Raw genomic sequence first — 26,575 nt, 5'->3', positions numbered from 1 at the left:
TGACTTTACTCAATCCATCGAGTAAACTCTATTGAATTGAGTAATGCCTTCTCCAAAACGTGTAATTAAGCTCACTTAACTTGGTGTTCATATAAAATGAACTTGACTATTTAAGTTAAGGTAACTAAATGCAAGTAGACATAACTCAGATATGCTTTTAAAATATTGTTGTTTTTACTTAAAAATTGTAATTGAATGGACAAATTTAGGTCATGCAATAACAGCTTAAATAAAGAAGATTATAACTAATTCTAGGTCAATCATTAAATAAACGTATTTCTGTACAGAAATGCATAGACTCCTGTACTTCCGTTACACACACACACGGAGAAAGGAGATAATGTTAACAGGGTCCAACTTAACCAAAGGTGACACAGATCACCCTAATGGTAACATCACACGAAACAACCACATAACTAATACTACAAAAGAGCTAAAACCTCTATGAATTTTTAAGACAAACTATTTAAAGGCCCCCGTATGTACACTTTGACCATGGAAACATAAATAATTCAATCACAAGGGATTATGGCAGTTTCCCATAGCCTCAGTTTTTTTACTCAATAGTTTGAGTCTATGGATTAATAAGAAAAAATAGGTTTAAGGATATTTGAGTTATAAGCCAAAAACTTGACATTTAAAGTAATGTTTAATTAATACAACTAGATTTTTCCAGTAAAGACAACATAAGGGTTTATCAGTCTTATTTTATTCCTCTTTTGGAAAGTTGTAAAAATGTAATAGTGGATTTTTATTGTTGCTGGCGGAGCAAATGGAAACGCAAAAATAATATTTGCTGTGGTCTCTCATTCACCGCTATAGATGTTTGCCCCACTATAGTTCCACAATTCGAACCTGAAAATGTAAAAAGGGTCCAAAGCTGCCAGTCACTTTACTCAAGACGGGCAACAGAGAACATGAAAACAGCTGAAAAATGGAGAATATCAGACCATAGGGAGTGCTGAAACTAACTTCCCAAGGTCAAAAACAAGTTAGACAGTATGCCTGATACAGCTCACACAAAGTTTAATGCGCAAACACCCACTTAGACAGAGTGAGAAAGAGAAACGAGAAAGGAAAGAGACACTGAAAGATAAAGATATAAACATATAAAGAGAGAAAGATGTAAGGGGAAAGATGATGATCACAAGAGCGAATTCATAACTCTACCTGAGCATCAGGGCAAGTGTATAAACTACGACTGGCTGAAAAAGTTTCACTCAGTTTCATCATAGATGAAAGTAAAGTGATGTCCACCGAGACCAAAAAACCTATTAACAATTCTACATTCCTTGCATAAACTTTTTTAGACTACAATAAGCCATTATAACCAAGATCTGAGGATTTGTAACTTCAATCAGAACAACGACTTAAATACATTATTGATAAGTCAGTTACAATTTTAAACAACAACTCATTAAACTTGTTTCTTGATTGTAATTCTTAGCCAAAATTGGTTACAAATACCAACAAATTTAGTTTATTATACCATTTCTTACTTTGAAATAAATGTATAAACATTCCTTAATGTTTCATAAACTAGATTTTATTTTTTTAATATATTTTTTTAAGAAAATGTAAGTGGTACTTGTCTGTGCGGTTGCTTTAGGGTGGCTGCTGCAGTTAGGTCTCTACCATATTATGGTCTCTAGACATGGCTTGGGTAATGTTGGGTACAATATGTCTATTTTTTTTTCAATCAGGCGAACAATAAAATAGCCGTAAAAGTCAAATCACTTAGAATAAAGTCTACTAGAATAATACTTCAGTTTAATACTTAAGAGTAAGAACTAATCCCTAACCCTAAGTATGAGCAATAGCACTAAAGATGCTTGCTTTAGCAAAACTCACAATCACACAATTCAGTCTTAATAGCAGCCTCAGAAAACTACTGGAAATACAGTATATTGTCCTTATCTAACATTTGCTGTTTGATTGAGTTGGTCAGTCTTTTTTAAATTTGTCTGGCAATGCAAAATACTTTTTTTGAGAGACACTCCCTACGATTCCCAGCTGTCAGCTGAGTCATGTCATCCTCCTCTCTGAACATCTGAACATCTCTGGAACTTGAAAAGTTGTGTTTTGCAAGAGAGAAACTAGAGCCACAACAAAGCCAGATTAAATAAGTCCATCTTTACAAATGTATACATGAAACTTTAATTCTATAGTAAACCACCCAAGAGTTTAAATTATAAGGTTCATTCAACTCTCCAGAACAAAACTTGCTGTCTTTATTTCTTCCCCTTTCTCTCTTAACACCACTTCTCTCTTACCCAAAACTTCAGTCTCTTTTTCATTACCTGTTTTACTCTGTTTCACTCTTCCTTTATGCCCCAGTCTACTTAACACTCCTAAGCTAATAATTAGGGCCTTGATTTGATGCAAAATGGCACTCCGGTTTCTCAGTTTAATATGCAGAGACAACTACATGTGAGCCATTCGTAGGTTGATTTCCTTGAAAACTTTAAACACTGGGTCTCTGTGGTGCAATAAATATATTGCTGTTTTTTTTTTAGCTGTACATTCGCCCAATTCAGCAACATTTAGTATGTTTAAATATGCTGTTATAATAAAACTACAGCGGGTTTTCGCATAGTCGAGCTGCAGTCTTGATTTGTCTGTCCAAATATACATGACACAATGCGTAATTGAATATTTTAAGAAAGGACGTCAGCCTAGGATGTGTTAAAAACATGTCACCTCTGTCTTTCGGAATGCAGAGAAACGCAAAGGCTAATTGTCATCCTGTTAACATGTGTACATGCTGGATGACGCCGAAGTACAATCACATTATCTAGGTCTGTTAGTTTACCTTGCAAAAAAACGGACTGGTGCGATTTTGGACAAAAGCGTTTACATGACATTTTAAAAAGATAAATGATCGTTTTAGTCTGACTGAAATGTAACTTTTAAAGTGCATTTAAAGGTGTTGATTGCCAATTACGTGAGTTTGGCGCGGGACTATCTGTTTGTTCAATCAACGGCAGATGAGGAGTATTCAGGAACGCTGTTTTTTGCAAATCAGTTCAATCCGGTCTTATGCACTAAAAAAAATATTTTAGCTTATTTGTAACATTTACACATTTAAATTTCATAACAAAATTCCATCAAATTGAATTGTGTAATTTTTTACAAAATGTAATTCATACAAATTTAAATATGTAGTTTTTTTGTGCACGAAGTGCAAATAGCGATAGATATAATAGCAATAAAAAGCATCTTGTTTGCACTATGTGCAAATAGTGGCAGATACTGTATGCACTCCTAATAAAATACTAACATACAGTCTCACTGCAGTGTGTTTATTGTGTTTATTTACAGATAAGTCCCACAGACAGGTTGCGAGGCAAACAACCTTTATATTAATGCTTATTTAATAAGTAGTATTAAAGGTAATATTAAGAGTGGGAACATGTAACAGGATGAGTAAGGAATCAAACCTGGGTCGTCCCCATGAAAATAAGCACATCCACATCGCAGTGAAACTTTGGGGCACAGTTTGTCTTCAATTTCTGTGTTTCTACCAGACTATTGGAGTGCAAATAGCCATGCTGTGTGGCAGGTGCTTTTTACACCTAGTGCAAATAGTCACTAGGTTTGTTTAATTAAAATTAATCAATTAAATTTAATGGAATTTTGTTATGAAATTGAAATGCATAAATCGTAAAACAAAATCATTTTTTTGGAGTATTAATAATAGTACAAGATGGGGAAATCGCAAGAAATCAAACAAGTTGGCTGGTACAAATACGTACAACCATTAAGAAAAATAAATTAACTTAAACCAAACCCTAACCATAAAGTTTAACTCCTAAACCAAACCCTAACCATAAAGTCTAACTCCTAAACCAAACCCTAACCATAAAGTCTAACTCCTAAACCAAACCCTAACCATAAAGTCTAACTCCTTAACCAAACCCTAACCATAAAGTCTAACTCCTAAACCAAACCCTAACCATAAAGTCTAACTCCTAAACCAAACCCTAACCATAAAGTCTAACTCCTAAACCAAACCCTAACCATAAAGTCTAACTCCTAAACCAAACCCTAACCATAAAGTCTAACTCCTAAACCAAACCCTAACCATAAAGTCTAACTCCTTAACCAAACCCTAACCATAAAGTCTAACTCCTAAACCAAACCCTAACCATAAAGTCTAACTCCTTAACCAAACCCTAACCATAAAGTCTAACTCCTTAACCAAACCCTAACCATAAAGTCTAACTCCTAAACCAAACCCTAACCATAAAGTCTAACTCCTAAACCAAACCCTAACCATAAAGTCTAACTCCTTAACCAAACCCTAACCATAAAGTCTAACTCCTAAACCAAACCCTAACCATAAAGTCTAACTCCTTAACCAAACCCTAACCATAAAGTCTAACTCCTAAACCAAACCCTAACCATAAAGTCTAACTCCTAAACCAAACCCTAACCATAAAGTCTAACTCCTAAACCAAACCCTAACCATAAAGTCTAACTCCTAAACCAAACCCTAACCATAAAGTCTAACTCCTAAACCAAACCCTAACCATAAAGTCTAACTCCTTAACCAAACCCTAACCATAAAGTCTAACTCCTTAACCAAACCCTAACCATAAAGTCTAACTCCTAAACCAAACCCTAACCATAAAGTCTAACTCCTAAACCAAACCCTAACCATAAAGTCTAACTCCTAAACCAAACCCTAACCATAAAGTCTAACTCCTTAACCAAACCCTAACCATAAAGTCTAACTCCTAAACCAAACCCTAACCATAAAGTCTAACTCCTAAACCAAACCCTAACCATAAAGTCTAACTCCTAAACCAAACCCTAACCATAAAGTCTAACTCCTTAACCAAACCCTAACCATAAAGTCTAACTCCTAAACCAAACCCTAACCATAAACCAAACCCTAACCATAAAGTCTAACTCCTTAACCAAACCCTAACCATAAAGTCTAACTCCTTAAACACCCTAGATCTAACCATTAATTTAATAGGCAAATAACTTTTGTGTACTATGAAAAAAAAAAAAAAGAATAAGATGAGGGAAGCCTATTACAGGTTATTGACATATATCAGACATTTGTTTTGCGAAAAGATATATGGAATGAGTAACCAAATTTGTTCACAGGCATTTCCTTTCTTAAGTTGAAGTGTTGAATTTTTATTTGAAGTTGTAAAATATCTTACCATTTCGCCATCTCATACGAATTATTACCATGTTTTTATTACTCATATGAATTATTACGAGTTATCATGACACTATTTTAATTTAGTTTGGTGTTGCTTCAGCTTGAACGAATTTTTTTTTTTTTTGTAGTGTGACAGTAGTCTCGCTGTTTTTTCTATTAACCAGCAGTATAGAGTCAACAAACGGTGTAATGTGAGACCCAATTACAGTAGATCTTTAATTGAATGTCAATTATCCAAATTTTGCAAAAAAGGAATACATAGTGCATTGAAAATTTTGCTGCATCATATTAAGGGGAATATAAATAGTTTTGTATTTTTTTCACCAGTGGAAATGACATATGGTGTAAGCTGCTGAAAGTAAAGCCCCAGCAGCACTACACTAAGAACTGCACTGTTACGGATGCATTCCATTGTTATCTGTGTATGGCAAAATGGAGGAAAGACTCCAGGCCATTTTTCAACAAGTGTGCTTATCACTTCACTAAATTCTTCCGCCAGCCCCGGCCTGGTTAATGAGTGTTAAGGCCTCCAAAGATAAAGGCTTCCAGACCCTGAGTTAGGAATGTTTCTCCTGATAAGTACAACACTGGCACAAGAAACTAATACTGGATAAAGAAGGCACACTTGCCACGAATGCCTTAAAGGGATACAGTAGTTCATCCCAAAAATGAACATTGTGTCATCATTTTCTCACCCTCATGTTGTTCCAGATCTGTATGACTTCCTTTCTTTCAAAGAACACAAAAGGAGATGTTCGGCAGAGTGGTAGCCTCAGTCACCATTTACTTCCATGTCTGGAAAAATAGGCAATAAAAGTGAATGGTGACTGAGGCTAACATACTACCTAACATCTCCTTTTATGTTCAGTGGAACAAAGTCTTCCAGAACAGGTTTGGAACAATGGAATTAATATAAAAGTGGTTTGAGTATAAATGAGTTGTACAGTAGATGTAAATTAAAGTTCCATTGATTAGATCTTTTATGATTAATGGTTCAAGTCAAACTGCAAACTGCACTAAAAATAGCCAAAATTAATTATAACACAGTCCATTTGAATCACTGGCACAAAACTAGAGGCACTATTATGGTTACATTTTAAGTAACAGTGATCTAAAACCATTTTGCTATAATTATAGGACAAACAAAGACAGTGATTATGGTTTTTATAATTTTTTAAATGTTAAAATACTTTCTCCAAAGCTTAATACCATCTGCAGAGACAACTATAAACAAGTAATTTGTAGGTTAATTACCTTGAAAAGTGTAAATGCAAGTGTAAATCAGAACATTGCTCTGTTTGTTTAAGCATCCCAACCAGAGACAGCAACATTGGCTCAACCAGTGTGGCAGGACTGTCTGTTTGTTATTATAGTCATTATTTTTGCAGTTCTGTTTGGTGATGCTAGTGGAGCAGAAATAACATACTAAACCTCGAAATTAAAGGACATTAAGGATAAATAAAAGGGCCGGTTGATCTTGTACTTGCCAGCACTAAGAATTGTTCCTGCTTGAGGAAGAATTAGAGGTTGTCCAATATCAGAGGGTTTGTGAGATCAACAGTGTGATCCTTGTTTTCAATTAAGTGGTTGTGGGTGAGTGAGCTGGTCCACTCAGAATGGGAGAGCCCAGCTGCTTGAAACACTGCCATATGTACCCGGTGCCAAATGTGTCATTTCAAAATGGCAGGTTGGGTGGTGCTTTGATGTGATGCATTGGAATCTGAAGCTTTTAACTGAGCGAGTTTAATGCTGGCTTCCTTTTTAACCATGTCTTGACCAGGAAGAAGGGTCCACTTCTCTTGACCTTTAATAATGCCATGATTGATTTTGAGGTTTTAGATAAATGATTAATGATTAAATTAATGAACAACTGGTTGAAAGTTAAAGGGACTGACCTGCCATCCACCTCAACAGTGGTTACCTATAATCATTTGCCCATTTAAAAGGATAGTTCACCCACAATTAAACTTTTGTCATCTTTTACTCATTTTGTTTCATAAAATGGAGGTGAATATGTACTGGTGCTGTCAAGCTCCAAAACAAAACATACCAAAACATTACCATAAATGTGGTATATTCGGTATACAAATTTAAACATTAAAGAATGATATAAATGCATTAAAAAAAAAAAGATTGGTTTCTGTGATTGATCGTCATTGTTGTCATATCTGGAGCACCATATTTGAATGTATGCAAGTGACATTTGAGAGCTGCAGCGGAGGGGAACATTTTCAGTGAATAACCATTTTAACCCTGGAACACATACGTCGGGTCTTTAGAGACCCGGGACCTAATTTCACACACTCAGTTGTAGCCTCATAACCAATTCTATATAGAGTATGTGCACACACACATATCTATATATGTTTTCTATCAATCTATCTCTTATAAATATGTGTATACACACACACACACACACAAGAAATAGACCAATAAAAACAAAAAAATAGTGGCACAACTCAAAGAATGGATGATATATATAGTATGATATTAGGTCCAGGTATATATATATATATATATATATATATATATTTTTTATATAATGGTTTAAGTACCAAAAGTGTATAGGGTCATTAGAGACCCCAGGTATGTAATAGACTCTGATTTTGACTCTGATGGGGCACGCAAGGGATAAAGGCGGCCGGGGACGACAGTTCGAGAGAGAGAGAATTACAGGCAGCTGTACTGTGTGTTTATGGTTGTGTGTTTTTGGTTAAGTTTATTATTAAACTATTATTTATATTCTTAAGCCAGTTCTCGCCTCCTCCTTTCCTCAAACCCCCTTACAATTACAAAATAAATTAGTACTATATTCATAAGAATAAACACTATATCACATTGATTTTCTGTGCAACAATGGTGAACTCAGTCTCTCCTACCCATGTACACATACATATTATAAATGCTATTTCTTACATTTTATTCTTACATTCTTACATGCTGTTTGGTTACATTTTAATCTGTTCCTCACACAAAGCTATTGTATAGCTTTGAAAGACTTTGAATATAGCGAAGGAGTCATATGGGCAACGTTTATGGTACTTTTTTGTCAGTTTTGAAGCTTGACAGGCCTAGTCCCCATTCACTTTTATTGTATGGAAAAGAGCCGCCAGGACACTCAAAAAGCAAAACATGCTAAATAACTCCTTGTATATTCCACAGAGTCAATGATGACAGAAGTGAAATGTTCCTTTAAATGGACTCTGTTTTATTGCATTCGAGATAAGAGGTCACACATGGGCCAGAACAAGAAAATGAAACCGAATTAAGAGGCCAGTATTAGGTGTAGATTCTTCTGCATTTATTAGCATATACAGTACGGGACATGCATTTCTGCAAGCTTGCACAGATCTTCTGTTAATTAAAGCACACCAACATTAAACATTAATGCAAGAAATTATTTTTTTGCATGAGTGAATATGTGATCATTTCTAGCTGAGCTTTCAAAATCAGCAGTTAGGTTTTCGTTCAGTGCGAGAGACATTATCTGTGTTATATATAGTGGCCCCAAAAAGTATTTGGACACTTAAACCACACTTAAATTTTATAATGCCTTTTCATTAAGTTACTACAGTAAATATCAAACAAATGGCATTTATTATATATATATATATATATATATATATATATATATATATATATATATATATATATATATATATATAGCACAAACAATTTTCAAGCAAAACATTTTGCAAAAAAAAGTTGGGTTTTAAATGATAAAAACAGATATCATGTTTAAAACGAAGGCAAAAATCTGGACACTTTCACAGCTTAAACACAGGTACACACACATACAAATTAAGCATTAATGAATAATGGAACTGCCACTCCGTAAAGAAAGACAACCCACTGGGCTCCAAACTAAAAATATTCCCCCTTTGAAAAGATGGAGAAAAATAAAGATGAACGAATGCACCTCTACTTGTGGCCTACAGGAGATCTCACTCACTTCCTCTGTAATTGTTATGCTCTGCACTGATATTACAATAAAGAGCTTGTGCCGTACAATAACAGTCTAGGCAATTCTACATGGAGAAACTAATGAGTAACAGAGTATATCAAAAGTGGCCCCAAAAAGTATTTAGACACTTATGCTACACTTAGAAACATGAATGTCATTATATTAAAAAATATTAAATAAAGTGGCATATTTACTGTTAAGAAATGAGACAAAACATATTTGGACACTTTCTGGTTGTAACGCGCAAGAACATTTTCGGTCTATATGGCCCATATTCAAGATTGAAATTAGTTAAGATGGAAGCCATTTGTTTAGGCAATCCTGTGCTTGAATGTTTGCGATGTTTATGTTCAAAGGAAATTTTTCAAACAAATATTTTTAGTTGAAAGGAAGATGTATCTTACACTCTAGTGTATGAAGAGGAAGTACAACAATAGCTAAGAATAGACTGAGTGTGGTAAGGAAATGCAAAATAATTGTGCCTTTTTTAAAGTTCTTGTTCTCTCTCTCTTCTTGTCCCTAGAGGTGGGCAACAATTCATCCAGCAATGCTGTGAGGCTCTGGGTTCATACCTTGTGCTGGTTTCTATGGAGATGCCAGTGGGCAAATACACAAAGAGACACAGAGAGACTGAGATAAAGAGAGAGAGGGGGAAAATAAAAGCTAGTCCTCCATGGAGAAGAGCTCTTGGCAAGCTTTCAGAACTGGATGCAGAGCAGCATTTGTTTCCTTTCAGTTGTCCCAGTCAATGTCTGCCAGTGTGTGAAATGAATAATAATGATGTGATGGGTACTTCAGGAAGTGTATTTACCTCTGTGAGGTGCACCTGTAATGGAATGAAGGGGATATCAACTAAAATAAAAGGCAGGGTGGCTAACTATCTATCTATCTGTCCATCCGTCCGTCTATCTATATTCATTTTCGGACAAGGAAAACGTCTTGGCTATGTATGTAACCTCGGTTCCCTGAGATGAAGGGAACGAGACGTCCTTCTACACAACCTAGTTGAAACCTTTCTACAATAACGGCAGTATTGGCTATGGTGTTTAAGCCCCACCCTTTTAGGCACGAAGCTGTCCGGTATAAAAGCAGGTGTGCAAACACCATTCCTCAGAATTTTCTGACTGAGGGACAAAGAGTGCATTGCTCGCACCTCAAAAAACCCTCAGTCTGTAGTGCTGCCAGCTTACGCATTGTCTCGTTCCCTTCATCTCAGGGAAACAAGATTACATATATGTAACCGAGACGTTCCCTTACGATTCAGTACACTTGACATTGCGTCACTAAGCTGACACTATGGGGAACAGATTCCCATCACGCCGCGCTATACGACATAACCTTCCCAGAGAGGAAACATGACGCCGCAGTCCCATGGGACGGCGACTGACATAAGTATGCAGCACGTGAATGACCCTCATGGTGAGCCAGGAGGGGAACACTCAGAATATATATATGAACTATGGTAATATAGTATGAATTAACCCCTTCACGAACCCAGTCAGGAAGGAAGTTTATTTGTAATGAAAGTGCCTGTGGCTTTTGGGAAATACAATGGTCTGAATGCAGGTGGTTGTGCAAAAGACAGGGAGCCCATACTTAAAAAGAGGGGCATAAGTAAATGTTCGGCTGATGAAATAGCAAGCGCTCTACACAGAGATGACTTGCTATGAGAGAGACGTTATGTGTAGGGTGTAAAACCTTGCAAATGTGTTTTGAGAAGACCATCCTGCTGCAAAACATATGTCTTGTAAGGACACACAGTTTGTCCATGCCCATTAAGAGGCCACACCTCTAGTTGAGTGTACTTTAACACCAATTGGGCAATTCGCACCCTGCGACTCATAAGCCAGAGCAAACGCATCAACGATCCAGTGAGAAAGTCTTTGCTTGGAGATGGACATTCCTTTTGTGCATCCTCCACAGCACACAAAGAGCTCGTCAGACAGTCTGAATTGGCGAACTGGTGCGCTCAACGTATGTGTGTAGCGCTCACAAAGGGCATAACAAATGCAAGGACTGTTCCTCATCTGAATTAAATGGAGGAGGGAAAAAGGCTTGAAGGTGAACCACCTGTGTTCTGAAGGGTGTGGTTAGAACATTCCTGGGTTTGACAGTGGTTTTTGAAAGACCTGGACCAAACTCTAGGCATGAATTGTCAACTGACAGTGCTTACAAATCACCGACCAGTTTTACTGAGGCCAAAGCCAGCAGTAATGCGGTCTTAAGAGAAAGCACACGCAATTTAACATAGTCCAGAGGCTCGAAGGGAGGCCCCGCGAGCGCTTTTAGGACCAAAGTTAGGTCCCAAGTCGTGACTGTAGCCAGGCGAGGGGGATTTAGCCACCCGCCTCCTTAAGGAATTTTATGATTTAATCCTGTCTGCCTATAGAGGTGCCAGCTTCAGGTGCGTGATACGCAGATATAGTCACCACATAAACTTTGAGCATTGACAGAGTGAGCCCTCCGTCCAATTGCTCTTAAAGAAATGTAAGAATTTCAGGTATGGGGCAGTTCACTGGGTCTTTGCCATGTGAAAAGCAGCAATTAGTGAACACATTCCATTTCAGTGCGTAAAGGCGTCTTGTGGATGGTGCTCTAGCCTGTAAAATGGTGTTCATAACCGACTGAGCCAATTCTGGCTTGTCCACTGTTCCCCCTTCAAAGGCCACATGTGTAGGCTTCACAGCTCTGGCTGGGGATGCCAAATCGTGCCTTGTGTTTGAGAGAGGTCTCTCCTCAGTGGTATCTCCCACGGAGGCCTGTTCAGTATTTCTACCATCTCCAGAAACCAGGACTGATTGGGCCATTTCAGCACAATTAACAGAACTGTTTCCATGTCCACTCGGACTTTTCTGATGACAGAATGAAGGAGGTGCACCGGGGGAAACACATACTTGCATTTCGCTGGCCATACATGGGCCAGCGCGTCCTGGCGACTTATATACATCACTGCTGTTGTGTTGTCCGAACGAATCAGGATGTGGTGATTCACGATGTCAGAATGAAAAGCTCTCAAAGCTAGAAAGACACACACCCACATGCCACGCCTGTTTCGCACCTGTCCAGGTGTCGAAAGTTGGGCGTCTATCACACACGTGCCCCAACCTGTGTTGGATACGTATGCTGCCGCCATAAAACCCAACATTCTCTGAAATGACTTCAGTGGTAATGTTTTTCCAGTTTGAACTGAGACAGACACCGAAGAAAGTGTGCTTTTTGCCCAGTTGACATTAGACCATTTTCCATATGGCAAAGCAGCAAGTCTCTGTGTTCACTCAGTAGTGCCTCTGATTGGCTAGTAATAACCAATCGCCGAATTAATTCAAAACATGCACACCATTAATTTTCAATGGGGCGAGCACTGCATCATTACATTTCATGAACGTGCGGGGAGCCAGAGACAGACTGAAATGAAGGACTTTGAATTGATACGCAGTTCCCTTGAATGTGAATCTAAAAAGCTGCCTGTAACGTGATGCAATGATGAAACGAGGAAATTACGGCTGTAAATCCTGCTGTGTGTGTCACAGTCTGGGGAAGTCTCTATCGTGTTTTTTGCGAGGAGACTGTGAATCTCTGCGCACAACACCTGCACCTCCTGTGATCGGACCACAGAGTGCAAAGCGCCGGTGAAATGAGGTGGCCGACGTACAAACTGAATCATATGACTGTGCTTGATCGTTTAAAATACCCAGTCTCACATGCCCGTGAGGGCTTGCCACGCATTTGTGCAGCGTGCTCTTTGCGAGAAGATTGTGTATTTCAGCTCGTAACACCGGCGCATCTTCGGATGGAACCGTGGAAGACAGGACACTGTTGAAACGGGGCGGCCGAAGTGCAAATTGGATTGTATAACCATGAGTGGTCGAGCGACGTCTGTGGAGAGTGAGGCTGAGAGAGGAAGAACGTAAGGACTGACACGTGTGGGAAATTATCTCTAACAGCTGTTCTGTGTTACAGTGAGAGCTGGAGAGGGATAAGAGGGCAGTCCAGACTGCCAGAGGAGAGAGAGAGAGATGCACAAAGCTGTGTGTGTGCGTGTTCAGTATGTGGCTGAAAAGCATTGTTGTAGACTGAAAAGTGTACTGAAAAGTGTACATAATAAAGAATTACGTGGACAGTTAACCTGGCCCCCACTAGAGAGCTAGTGATTTATCACACCATGTTTGATCATTTTCAGCACCCAGTCGGAAATGCCCATAAGGGCTCGCCACGCATCCGTGTAATGGGACAGAGGGCAATTTGGTTTGTTCATAGTATGATATAACGCGCCGCTCACCATTGGGAAGCGGTTGTGCATAATGTGTGGGCTTTGAAGTGGGAAAGAACTCTTTATTAAAAAAAAGTGTGTCTCGTGCATGTGCAACTATTGCTGTACTCTTTTTTGCATTCTTTATTGCATGTGATTGAATGTGAGACTGTAGTGGATTTACTTAGATGTTTATGGTCACTGTCCTGCTGCATCACCCAACTTTTACTGAGCTTCAGCTGGTTCACAGCCACCCTGATATTATCCTGTAGGATATCTTGATAAACTTGGGAATTAATTATTCCCTCGATAATGGCAAGTGGTCCAGGCCCCGAAGCAGCAAAGCAGCCCCAAATCATGATGCTCCCTCCACCGTACTTCACCGTTGGGATGATGTTTTCATGATGGTATGCGGTGCCCTCTTTACGCCACACGTAGTGCTGTGTGTTCTTCCCAAACAATTCAACCTTAGTTTCATCAGTCCACAAAACATTTTCTCTGTAACGTTGTGGAGTGTCAAGGTGATCTTTGGCAAATTTCAGGCATGCAGCAATGTTTTTGTTGGAAAGTAGCAACATTGACACCATGCCTGTTTAATGTTTTCTGTATGGTAGACTCATGAACAGAGATTTTAACCAGTTCTAATGATTCCCTCAAGTCTTAAGCTGTCACTCTAGGGTTCTTTTATTACCTCACTGAGCATTCTGCGATGTGCCCTTTAAGTCATCTTGGCTGGATGGACACTTCTAGGGAGAGTACCCACAGTACTAAATCGTCTCCATTTATAGACAATTTGCTTGACTGTGGACAGCTGAATATCTAAGCTCTTTGAGATAACTTTATAACCCTTTCCAGCTTAATGCAAAGCAATAATTCTTTATCGTAGGACTTCTGAGATCTTTTTTGGGAGGCATGGTCCACGTAAGCAAATGCTTCTTTTGAATAGCAAACTCAAAATGTTTGAGTGCTTTTATAAGTCAAAGTAGCTCTAACCCACACCTCCAATCTTGTTTCATTAACTGGATGCAAGGTTTGCGAACTCCTGACTCTAATTAGCTTTTGTTGACCTCATTAGCCCAGGGGTTCACATATTTTTTTCCAACCTACAATGTGAATGTTTGAATTAAGTATTCAATATTTACAAGAACAATGCAATAATTTGTGTAATTAGTTAAAACTGATTGTGTTTGATCACTTAGATGAAGATCAAACCAGATTTTAGGACAAATTTATTCATAAATGCAGGTAATTCCAAAGGTTTCACATACTTTTTCTTGTCACTGTGATATAGTGTATTTTGTGGAATATCTGTATATGTGTTAAATATTTTTAATCGCTTTCCACTCTTAATTAATCTACAAACAAATAGAGAGAAACAAAAAGTTTATCCACTCAGAATTAATTCCTTGATGCTTACAAGCAAAGTGTGACAACTGTTTCACAAATCGCATGTCCGAAGCAGCGTATGAGTCTGAGCTCCACCCCGTCAGGCCTTAAGAATTCCCACAGAACAGTGCAAATGAATTCATCAGCCAATGAATTCATCAGCCAGATTCATCAGCCAATCAGATTGATTTATTTGTTCTTGGTGGATGTGATCCTTAGGATATGTCCCGGTCGAAGCCTTCTAGCTGACGCAATCACGCTTTAAGAGATGTACATAATTTGAAAGCGAATCTTGCTGACGAGTCGGCTGTCATTAATGCTGGTATTGCCGTTGAGAAAGAGATCCTTATGGATTTAAAAACAGGAGATGTTCTGCATGACCGTGTGATTGCTTAATTTATTAAACAGGAAAGGAGAACTGATTTTCACTTCAAGTAAATTGGTAAGTGATTTTTGCATTGTTATAGCAACATCAGGAGTTTTCTAAGTGTAAATTAGGTTGCCTGAGCATTTAGTGTCGGATCATGTTTTGAGAAGTAGTGCTGCGTTCCATTCAACACGGAAAGTCGGATTTTCCAACTTCCTACTAGGAAAAGTGCAATGGAATGCATCTTTAAGTCAGAATTACAACTTGTGGGCTCCTGCAGAAAATAAAAATTCGCCGAGATGCAGGTGCATGATGTCACACAAACATGTCAACACTCGGGGAGATATACAAAGTAAGTGATAAACATTCACTTTATTAAGTAATATCGATAAATGAGTTTGTTTCCACATTACATGATATTAAAACTTGTTTAACAAACACCTGCAGAAACAGGTGTATAAAACATAGTAGATTACAATCTCTTTTGATAATCGTACACCCGATGCACAAATGCTAGTGCTGCAGCACTGTTTATCAATTGGGTTGCTAGGAAACATCTCTGATGAGTCAAACCCCTGCTAAGCTAATGGGAGCATTGCAGTTCCGAATATCGGGGAATGGAATGCATTTATCATCGGAGATATCAAGTAGGAATATCCCACATCCAACTTGAATGGAACGCAGCATAACCGTGTACCCTGGCGAAACGAAATTTACTGCAAGCAACATTTAAATTGTAAATATTATTCGATAGATTTTTCCAGGTATTATAGAACTCCTTGGTAGATTCATCCGAAAAATTATGATTTTTGAATGTCTGTTCGGGAGACGTTCATTTCACAAAACAGTCATGCTGCAGTTAAAATTATGCTTGCTTGAGCATTAAGTGTCCTTTCAAGTTCTGACTTTCCTGCGTGGGTGTGTTTTTAAAATGTCAATTGGTATTACTAGTTAGCTGCAACATAATGTATGATGCCCAAAGGCATAGGGTGTCTTATTCATTGTGAAACTGTGTTTTCTTAATGGCATGAATCACACTGAAGGCCTAGACTGTAAATGCACGGCCCTCCACTGATATATATATATATATATATATATATATATATATATATATATATATATATATATATATATATATATATATATATATATATTATATATATATATACACACATTCTCACTGAAGTTGGGACGTAAAGTTCACACTAAGGGCTTAGTAACTACTAGTTAGTTTGTAATTAAGTCAGTGTTTAATTTGGTTGCACCACCTGTTCTTAAGGCAAGACTTAACTAGGTCGTAAGCTCTCTGTAAAGTAATGTGTAGTCACATAATATGACGTTTACCTGTATTGTAATAATGCTGTAATAAATTATATCCCCATTTAGATTTGATAAATAGTATATTTGCCCTGTGTAAATAACAATATATAGGAACTGTATCTAAAATAAATAGGATAAAGGATAAATTTATCTTAGGCTCTTAGGATAAATTGGTTATGCAATGTTCCTCACTTGTAAGGGGTGATAAATAAATACTAATACAACAGGCTGGAAAAACAGACATTTATTCATTTTAAAATCCTATATATATTTTGAATGTGTTGAAACTTGACACCGGGCGATGCACTCTGAAAACTGCACCGTTTGATCGGTTTCATGCTGAAGTGCCGCTTAAAAGTGCGTTTTTTTCTCTTTCGTAAATGTAAACGAGTGTAAATGTCAACAGCATAATGTATGTCGAAATGATTGATGCCTGTCACGCAAAACATGAGCTCACTGATGTCATAAAATATCAGTCTGCTTTTTTATTCCATCCGTTACTCCTCGTCGGAGGCTTCCGTAAATATTTAGTTTATACGTAGGGTTACGCTCTACCCAAGTTTAATGGTGCAACGCTCAAATATTTAGTAGTGCGTAAATTGTGACTCAGTGCCCATTTACGCCACAACTAGGCTAAGTTTTAACTTACGCACAGCTGGTGCAACCGGCCCCTGAAGCACAAGTTAAAAGACCAGTGCATGTGTGTTTTCAAAGGCCAGGTTCTTGTTGGACTGCACTATTTTTACACTCTCTCGCTTGCTTCAATAGTTTCAGAGGTTTCCTGATATGCTGGGAATCCAACACCAACTCCTTTGTCTTACGGATGTCAAGCAGCAGGTGGTTTTCACCCCACTACAAAAAAACAAAAGTCCTCCACCAGCTTCCTGCACTGACTCATCTCTATTTCTGATGTACACTACAATGGCAGTTCATGTAAAGCATCTGCAGGTGGCATGAGCTAGTTTTATATGGAAAGTCTGAGACAGAACACAGTCCCATAGTATAAAACAAGTGCTGCCAGGACACTGGATCATGGTCTGTCTTTGAAAAACTTAATTAGAAATAAAATTCTTCAGCTTACTAGAAAGGTTGCCGATTATTTCTGACATGTGTTACATCACTCCCTGTCTAGGGTAAGGGTGTGAGTAACATAGCAAAGAAAAAGAACCAAAGTTGGAAAGAGAAAGGATATTCCAATCTCCCACCCCCAGCACTTCAAAAGAACAACAACAAATTAGAAAATAGTTTATTTTTTATTAACAAAACATTATATATATATATATGTGTCAATGTATGTATATGAACAATAATCTTCAGGGGAGGGCAAGGCCAAAACAACAAACAAAAGTACTCTAACTATCAGGAAGTTACTTAAATAACCTCAGAAAAAAAGCAAAAACAAATTAACAACATAAAATTTCCCTAGCTCCCTCTCTAGGCAAAAACAGGAGAAAACAAGATTTACACATAAACGGGCAGCCTCCCCCTACAGTTCTTAATAAATAACTATTTATTAACTAAGGAAACTATAAGTGAGAAAATAGAATAAAATAAAAGCTTACACCAAGGTGTTTTCTGGTAGTCTGACACATAGCACCACAACTGAAGTTAACAGACGCGAACAACAATAAAAACACAAACTCAATGTCTGGGGACAGGAGACGGGACCCATACTAATGGAGGAGGCCTCTCTCCCTCTCAGTGTAATCTGTGGCATTTTATCCTGGCTTCAACACTCCACAAACAAATCACTGTGGGCACTTAATAATTGGTGACAGCTGATGGCAATCAAGTACCTGTGAGAGGAAAGTGGAAGCGCACAGAGCAGGAACAAGATGGCACCACAACACTGAAAAAAAAGACAAACGCACACATCTGTAATATATAAGATGTATGAATACGTCTTAGGCCGTAACACATGGTGGGTTGCAAAATACTATGACTATTTATCAACCGATGGTACTATCTCCAGTGTCACTCATTATGACAGACAGGCAGATAAAATAATGAGATGAATTACAGTAATCTGTAATGTAAGAATTCTGGATGCAGTAATGATCACATCACTGTAAATGAATATAAACCCATACTTCGCAGCAGTGGAGTTTCCCACCTCTCTTGCTCTCGCTCTCCTTCAGTCCATATGTGCGGAACAAGCTCCTCTTTCATCTGCTTTTTCACAAAAGCTTCCTTTCATTATGTTGAGAGATGGCTTCACACCAGCTCTGTTTCCAGAGTGATACCCAGTAAACACAGCACAGAGAATGCCAAAAATCGGTGGCCCCGGGGTCACTGTGTGTGTGTGTGTGTGTGTGTGTGAGAGAGAGAGAGAAAGAGGGTAAAGCCTGGTGCACACTACGAATTTTACTTCTATTTTACCATCCGAGATACATTTCAGAAATCATTAAAGATTTCCTTCGTCACAGGGCAAAATCATCAGACATGCTCACCGGCAGCCAAATCATTGCTTTTGCAATTAATTTTAGCCTCTGATGAAGTTCTGATTTTGGGTTGCAGTCCTGCAGTGTGACCGCTCTAATGAAGAATCAATAAGAGCACAGCAGTTGATTGTGTGTGTGTGTGTGTGTGTGTGTGAGAGAGAGATAGAGTAAGAGAGAAAGAATAAGGTTCAGTTAATATGTTGATAATACTTTGTCTTATTGACATGCAACATAAATATCTTAATTAGCCTTCCCTTCATGTATTGATCGAATTATTAAAATTACTGAATGAGTAATACACTAATTCCTTCTTTCGTCGAGCTACAACAGACTTCAGACACACACGACTGATGCTAGGGGCTATAGCCTTTAGCTTCCTCGTTAGCGTGCCTGCCTCCAATGCCGGAGACGCTGGTTCGAGTCCCGTTCGGAGAGGGTTGAGCAGGACCGGTTACACTTGTTTGCCTCTTTTAAAACATATTAAGCATGACTTCTAGAGTAAGTCTGAAATACTCCATTGGACTCAGTCTGTGACTTTACACTGTCTTGTATGGCGGGGTGTGTGGTCAGGGCCAGTTCTAGACATTAAGAGGCCCTAGGCAAAATTTATGATAAAAATTTGTAATTATTATTTTTATTATTTAATGTGGTATGACATGCAACAAAGTGGTAACTTATTCAAATAATCACTTAATCACATCATCTGCTTCAAGCAGTACTCTTTCATTTTATTAAAAGATGAAATGGCAAAAAAAAAAAAAAAAAAAAAATTCTGTCAGGGGTGCTCATTGTAGCAGCCTGGTAACTTATCTGATAAACTGATAAAAACCTGTGCACCAATGTCTTATAAGAGTTGCCTATAGCAGCCAGCAAGTCAGAATGGATTTTCTCCCAGCTTTTGCCATTTTTGTTGCAACATGCATCATGCTTGCTGTGAATGGTCTGTGGGTATTCCATGCTGTGAGACTGAGACTAACCTTTAGCACTGATCAAATTTAAATATCCTTGAAACTTCTTTGTCTTAATTGTTGGATGTTTTACAAGAACAGCAACTAAAAAATAAGAGCGCAAAATAAACAATCCCATAACACATTTTGATATAATTTTTATTAGCCTACTATTAATATTAATGTATGACCATTTAAAAATACAGATAATTTATAACCATTTCTAATGCTCCAACACACCAAAGAATATACATTTTCTTATTCCTACTTTGTAATAAACACTAATATAATAAATATAAGTATTTTAATAAATGTTTTTATTAACATTCATTTTACTGGTTTAAGAATAGACCACTGAAAACCCATTATCTGTCGACCACTAATACAGTATGAATAGCCTAACAGGAACGCATCGCATGTTCTCTAAGCAACATGCTGAATTCAGTTTTTCTGAATCAAAGCCCACCATATTTAAGCTCGTTCTCTATAAGTCAAGCATCTAGATACAGCACTCACTTGACTCTCATTTTCTGCTGCTGTTGTTTTTGTTTACAGCACATAAAATGGAAGTTTGCGGCTTTTGAGGGTGGCCATGTGAGTAGCGCACAGCACAAAGGGAACATTAGAGTTATCCCATCAACATGCACTACCAAGACGGTATTCGCAGTTGTGCGCTGTCTCCGTGTTTATCTGTGTCTCCCGCTGAACATGTTTAGACGCTCTACAGAATGGAATATTGAAAGTTTCTGTGAACCTCCCTCCCCTCTGGATCCCCCTCAAGCCAGGGCCTGGAACAAAAGGTCCAGTTGTCCCCCCTTACCAGAGTCCCTTATATATATATATATATATATATATATATATATATATATATATATATATATATATACACTGTACAGTATCACTGAGATCAAATATTTTCCCCACTCTGATGGCTGATGTGATCATTAACTGAAGCTCCTGACCAGTATCTGCATGGTTTTATGCATTGCACTTCTGCCACACGATTGGCTGATTAGATAATTGCATGAATAAGTAGGTGTACAGGTGTACCTAATAAAGTGGTCGTGAGTGAATATAATATAATATATGGTGTGCTGTTCAGGTGGTTTTCCAAGTACTTGTACCTAAATAGAAATCACTCATTCTAGGAAATGTTTTTTTTTTATTTTTTTTTAATAATCTTTACTACTCATGTCATAATGGCACTACCAATGTATACTTTGAATCAAAAACTTTGTATCATGGTATAAAAGTACAATGCTTTTACCATCTGATACCACCACAATGCTTTTTTTGTAAGGGTGATGCTTCTCACACAAAACAAGAGTTCTCCATTAGCTTTATACATAAAATGTATCAAATCCTAAATACCAACTCAAACAAATCCACAATCAAATTTTACTTACCTTGCAATGGCTTTTGTGACTACTAGTATCTCATGTTTTTATACAGAGATACTACAAGCCTTTAAATGGGAATGTATATTAAAAGAAAATATACAGGCTTTTAATAATGGATTAAGTTCAGTCAAAAGGGCAACAACAGAGGGAAGATGAAAGTACTGCTCAGAGATAAGCCGTGCTGTAGCCACAGGCATAGCTGGAGGAACTCAACCAGCCCCAAGATAACAGCACAAACACACACCCGTACACACAATAATAATCAATTAAAAGACATAATGCTGCAGCGATACCACATTGCTGTTCATTAAATTAATTGTTTCACTTAAACTGAAAATCACAGTCTTGCACAAATCTTAGTTCATATTTAAGCAGTGGTTCGAATTCATGACATTAGCAAATTATTAATTAGCTAAACAAACCAAGAACATCAAACCACATCTGATAACCTTTTAAGTGCTGTGTGGTTCAAAAAGATAGAATCAGCATGGTGCCAAGACCCCAACAGCAGAAATCGTAAGCTGTTGAAGCCTTGTACAGTACGATGTTTCTATGCTTAATGCTAGTAAATGCTAGTAAAAGCTAGTGGGCCATCACATTCAGAAACTAGTGTTACGGCAGGTTCAAGAATTAGAGCTCCCTATCAATTCAGTCCTGAATGCTGTATCATAGGGGTTATCCCCACAGGCGTAGCCAATCTCTGAAACTCTCTAAAATCGTAAAGTATCCTTTGAATTATTGGATTGTATTGGATTTTCTGTAAGCGTGTAACAGAAGCGCTATAGCCTGATTGTGTTTAACTGTAAATTTGTATCCTGTGCACAATCGTAAAGAGCAGAGTGTAATAAATTTAAATTAGCAGAGTGTATCAATGAAATCAAAGATTGGATGGCTAGAAATTTCCTTCTACTCAATTCCGACAAAACAGAGGTACAAATTATTGGGCCAAAAACCTCCAAAAACAAGCCACTAAAATATAATTTGACTCTTGATGAATGTACTGTTATATCGTCTTCAACAGCGAAGTACTTAGGTGTTATATTTGATACCAATCTGTCCTTTGAAAATCAAATTACCAATGTTCGTAGAACAGCATTCTTCCACCTAAGAAATATTGCTAAATTACGACACATGCTCTCTGTTGCTGATGCCGAAAAGGTAATTCATGCGTTCATTACCTCAAGACTAGATTATTTTAAAGCATTACTGGGAGGATGTCCAGCAAGTTCAATAAATAAGCTTCAATTTGTTCAAAATGCAGCAGCCAGAGTGTTGACTAGAACCAAGTAATATGATCATATTAGTCCCATTTTATCATCGTCACACTGGCTACCTGTTAAATTTCGCATTCATTTTAAAATTCTGTTAACTACGTACAAAGCTTTGAATGGTCTAGCTCCGCAGTACTTAAGTGACATTCTACCACGCTATATTCCATCACGTACATTTCAATCGCAAAATTCTGGCCTGTTAATAGTCCCTAGAATATCAAAATCCACAAAAGGAGGTAGATCCTTTTCATATTTGGCTCCTAAACCATGGAATAGTCTCCTTAACACTGTTCGAGATGCAGACACACTCACTCAGTTTAAGTCTAGACTAAAGACTCATCTATTTAGCCAGGCATACACCTAATTTATCCTTCAGCTCACAATTAGGCTGCTTTAGTTAGGTCTGCTGGAACCAGAAACCAGAAACATTGATTATGATCTATAACTCTGCAATAAATTGAATGGCACCTATGCTAATATTGTTCTATTTGTTTCCCTGTCTCAACCTCAGGACTCCTATCCTGAGGTCACCAGAACCGGCTGGATCCAGCTCCATTCCTGCTTCGTGTTGGACTCCACTGCTGTGTGTCGCTGAGTGATGATGACTAATAGCAACCGGTGCCAGCCAAACATCACTTCAGTCTATTACGATGGACTTCAGAGGATGAACTGATGCCAACTCCAACCGTAAGACATGGGATACTTCATATGCCATTGCCTGAACCTTGGACTTAGGATAGACCTCACCGAAATTACCAGCCAGTTGAACTGCAATGCACCTAAATGATATCTGCCTGCATCACCTCGGTCTAATGATGGACTACACTCTTGAAATGGAATACATAGACTATCAATTAATTGCCAACAAAACCCTTCATCAGCCAACTAACAAGGACAATTGCATCTATGTGAACTTCTGCAGTTAATCCAGGATGGAATTCAAAGACATTAGTCATTAATCTTACACTTCTAACAAAATCTTTGTTTAAACACTGACCCTTAACACTTACTTAGTTTAATAATTCTAAACCATGACTTGCACTATACATAAGTAATATTGGCATTATATTCATGATGTTAGCCAGAGGGGAACTGGCCCCCACAGTGAGCCTGGTTTCTCCCACGGTTATTTTTCTCCATTAACCAACATCTTATGGAGTTTTGTGTTTTGTAATTATTATTTAATTACTTGTTTTTAAACATTCACAATCGTATTTTATCAAACTACACAATGATGATTCTAAGACATTATAGATACTACAGTTTAATTTTCAGTTAATGCATGATCCTCTGTAAAGCTGCTTTGAAACGATGTGTGTTGTGAAAGGCGCTATACAAATAAAAATGACTTCACTTGAATAAAGCACGGAGATTAGAGGAGGATTTATCACCGGCTCATGCCTTGCATTTCTCCTCTCCTCTACATTAAGTGTCTTCGCCGTTCAACCCAAATGCTGTGATTGCCTGGGCAGAGCCCACACTGACACAGTGCTCGCTGAGTTTGATTACATTTTTGGTGGGCTCATAAAAACTCAAAACACTTTGCTCTCCACTCGCTTTAGTTCTAAAACCCGAAGCCAGTCCCCTCTCCTCTCGCCATACTCCTTCTGCAGCGCATGAACTTGAGGATGTTTTGCACCGGCTCGCATGATGCGATCAAGTTCGGCGGAGTTTATGATTAGAGGGGTGCTATGTTACTAACATTATCCCTGCCTGGCACGCAGTGCTTGTTGAGATTGATCGTGTTATTGCGAGCACATAATCCTCAAATGCTTTGCTCTCTACCTGCTTCTGAGGAAGCTGACACCATTCCCCTCTCCTCCCAATATCTAGCGATAACGGGACACAGAGTGCTGAGAATTTGAGGGTGATTTTCACCAGCTTGAGCCTGCGTCCCTCCACTTCTCCATATCCAGCGGCCTCGCCTGTTCCGTGGCAATTGATGGCTCGCTCCGGCACGCTGCAGTCGTTCATGGTGGTTTATGTCAGGGATACTTTGTCACTGGGCTGCATTATTGGACATGTACATGCTCAGGTGAGACGTTTACCGTAATTTCCCCCCGTGGGTGGGAAAATGGTATGCAGCGGCAATGCCTGAAGATTTCTTTCTTAAAAAAACAAAAAAACAGTGTTCACCGTGTTGGCGCGCCTCCAGTGCTGTTCTGCCAGAGCTGCTGAAACAGCTTATTATGGCTTGATGTTCTCCCTATTCAGTGAGAGTTCAAGTCTCTCGCACCTTGCTGTGCTTATTAAACATGCTTCTCCTTTACCCTGCCGTTGCAAGCCGGGAACAGAGTGTGTAATTTCCTCTGTAACGCAGGACAGTTCGCCTTGTTTTTACTATGGTTGGCAACATGCTAGGAGACAGCCTACGCTGCAACAGAGTTTTTAGGTGCCTCCATGTCACCTAATAACCATCTCGCTTTCCCCGCCACTACAAGCTGGGAACGAGTTAGTGCCTTGACTCAGGTCATTTCAATGCCTGTTTGTACTTTTGTTGATGCTGTGCCGCTACGCAGATATTTTAGGCGCCTCAATATTGCCTAATAGCTCTCTCACTTTCCCCGCTATCGCGAACCAGAAATGAGGTCCAGCTACATGCTCGAATGCGACTACATGCTACAATTCGCGAGGCTGCCACCCCGTTTCAATGCCATTATGTCCTCCACCGTAATGGTGCAGTACGTGCCGAATCTCAGCTCAAAAGACCCCATAGAGATAGTATCAACGGACAACGCCCACAGCGGATGCCACAGCCGCTATTTTCTATTTGCCAAAAAGGACGGAGTATTACGTCCCATTTTGGATTTGAGACACTTGAACAGAGCACTCGTGAGGTTTCTGTTCAAAATGAATACTCAAACAAATTCTGTCTCACGTTCGTCCTATGGACTGGTTTGTATTGACAGACCTGAAAGATGCTTACTTTCACGTACACTTAGCCCCTCATCACAGTCCAATCTTGAGATTTGCCTTTGAGGGGACTGCTTACCAGTTTAAAGTCCTGCCTTTTGGCTTATCCCTGGCTCCTCGCACATTTATGAAATGTGTTGATGCGGCACTCGCTCCGCTGAGGCTGAGCGGCGTTTGCGTTATGAATTACCTCGACAACTGGTGGCTCTTAGCACAATCAGAGGAACAAGCGCTGTTGGTCAACGACTCCTGCTTTGAGTTTGGACTAGGCTTATCAAAAGCCATTCTTAAACCCAGGAAAGGCTATGTGCCGAAAGTTTTGACCACTCCCTTCAGGGTGCAGGTTATTATTCTTCAGGCTTTTTTAGGAAATACCCAACTTTTGTAATTGGCTAACTCTGATTTCTGGAAAAAGTTCTGCCTCTACAGCTAGTACAATGCACTGGGCAAAATATGCTTGCATCCTTGTTGAAATTTGTCTGATAAAAGGTAAATCAGACAGGCAGTAGCTTGTTCCACACCTGAAAGTGGTCTTCTCCATTATTAGGGCTGAATGTATTCAAACACTAACAGTGGAGATACTGTGCAGAATGGGTATATTATTGTTTGAAAAACTACTTGCCCTGTGTAGATATTATGTTTTTGATAAAAATATTGATTTTAGAAGTCATTGCAAAGTTAGATTTCTCTCTTACATGCAGTTTAAAATCAAAGTGATAAACAACAAGGACATCTTTGCATATCTTGTTTTCTCATCTCTATCACATGACAATAATTGTGGAGAGCCCTGCTGTCTTTTGCTGCCATGGTGATGTGGCTCAATGTGAGGTCAATGATGGGCGGAAACCTTTATGCACTTGCAGACCTGCAAAATGTTATGGCTCTTCATGTCAATTTTTTTTTTACTCTCTCCCTGAGAGTCTTGCCCTGTGTAGGTCACAAACACTGTAAAAAGCTATTTGTCTTGGTAATCCCAAGGTTACATACAAGACCACTACAGCATTAGAGGCAGTGCACAATGTGCCACTTGGCATGACTCTCCATATTTCATTAACAGATGTGTTGTGTGCGGGTGGCAGGGGCATGTAGACAAGACTCTGACCTTGAAAAGTAATGTAAAAGTTAGGTTAACAGCTAT

General features: G+C 38.6%; 1 protein-coding gene across 1 annotated transcript in view; it reads right to left on the bottom strand.

The window, feature by feature from the left end:
• The window catches only part of LOC127452059 (ubiquitin carboxyl-terminal hydrolase 43-like), a 96,828-nt gene that overhangs the window by 56,244 nt on the left and 14,009 nt on the right, over positions 1-26,575 (bottom strand). The window lies entirely within an intron of this gene.

The sequence above is a fragment of the Myxocyprinus asiaticus genome, chromosome 14, assembly GCF_019703515.2.
Source record: "Myxocyprinus asiaticus isolate MX2 ecotype Aquarium Trade chromosome 14, UBuf_Myxa_2, whole genome shotgun sequence".
Classification (NCBI taxonomy): Eukaryota; Metazoa; Chordata; class Actinopteri; order Cypriniformes; family Catostomidae; genus Myxocyprinus; species Myxocyprinus asiaticus.
The sequence above is the reverse complement of the archived record's forward strand: the minus strand, read 5'-3'. Positions and strand labels throughout refer to the sequence as shown.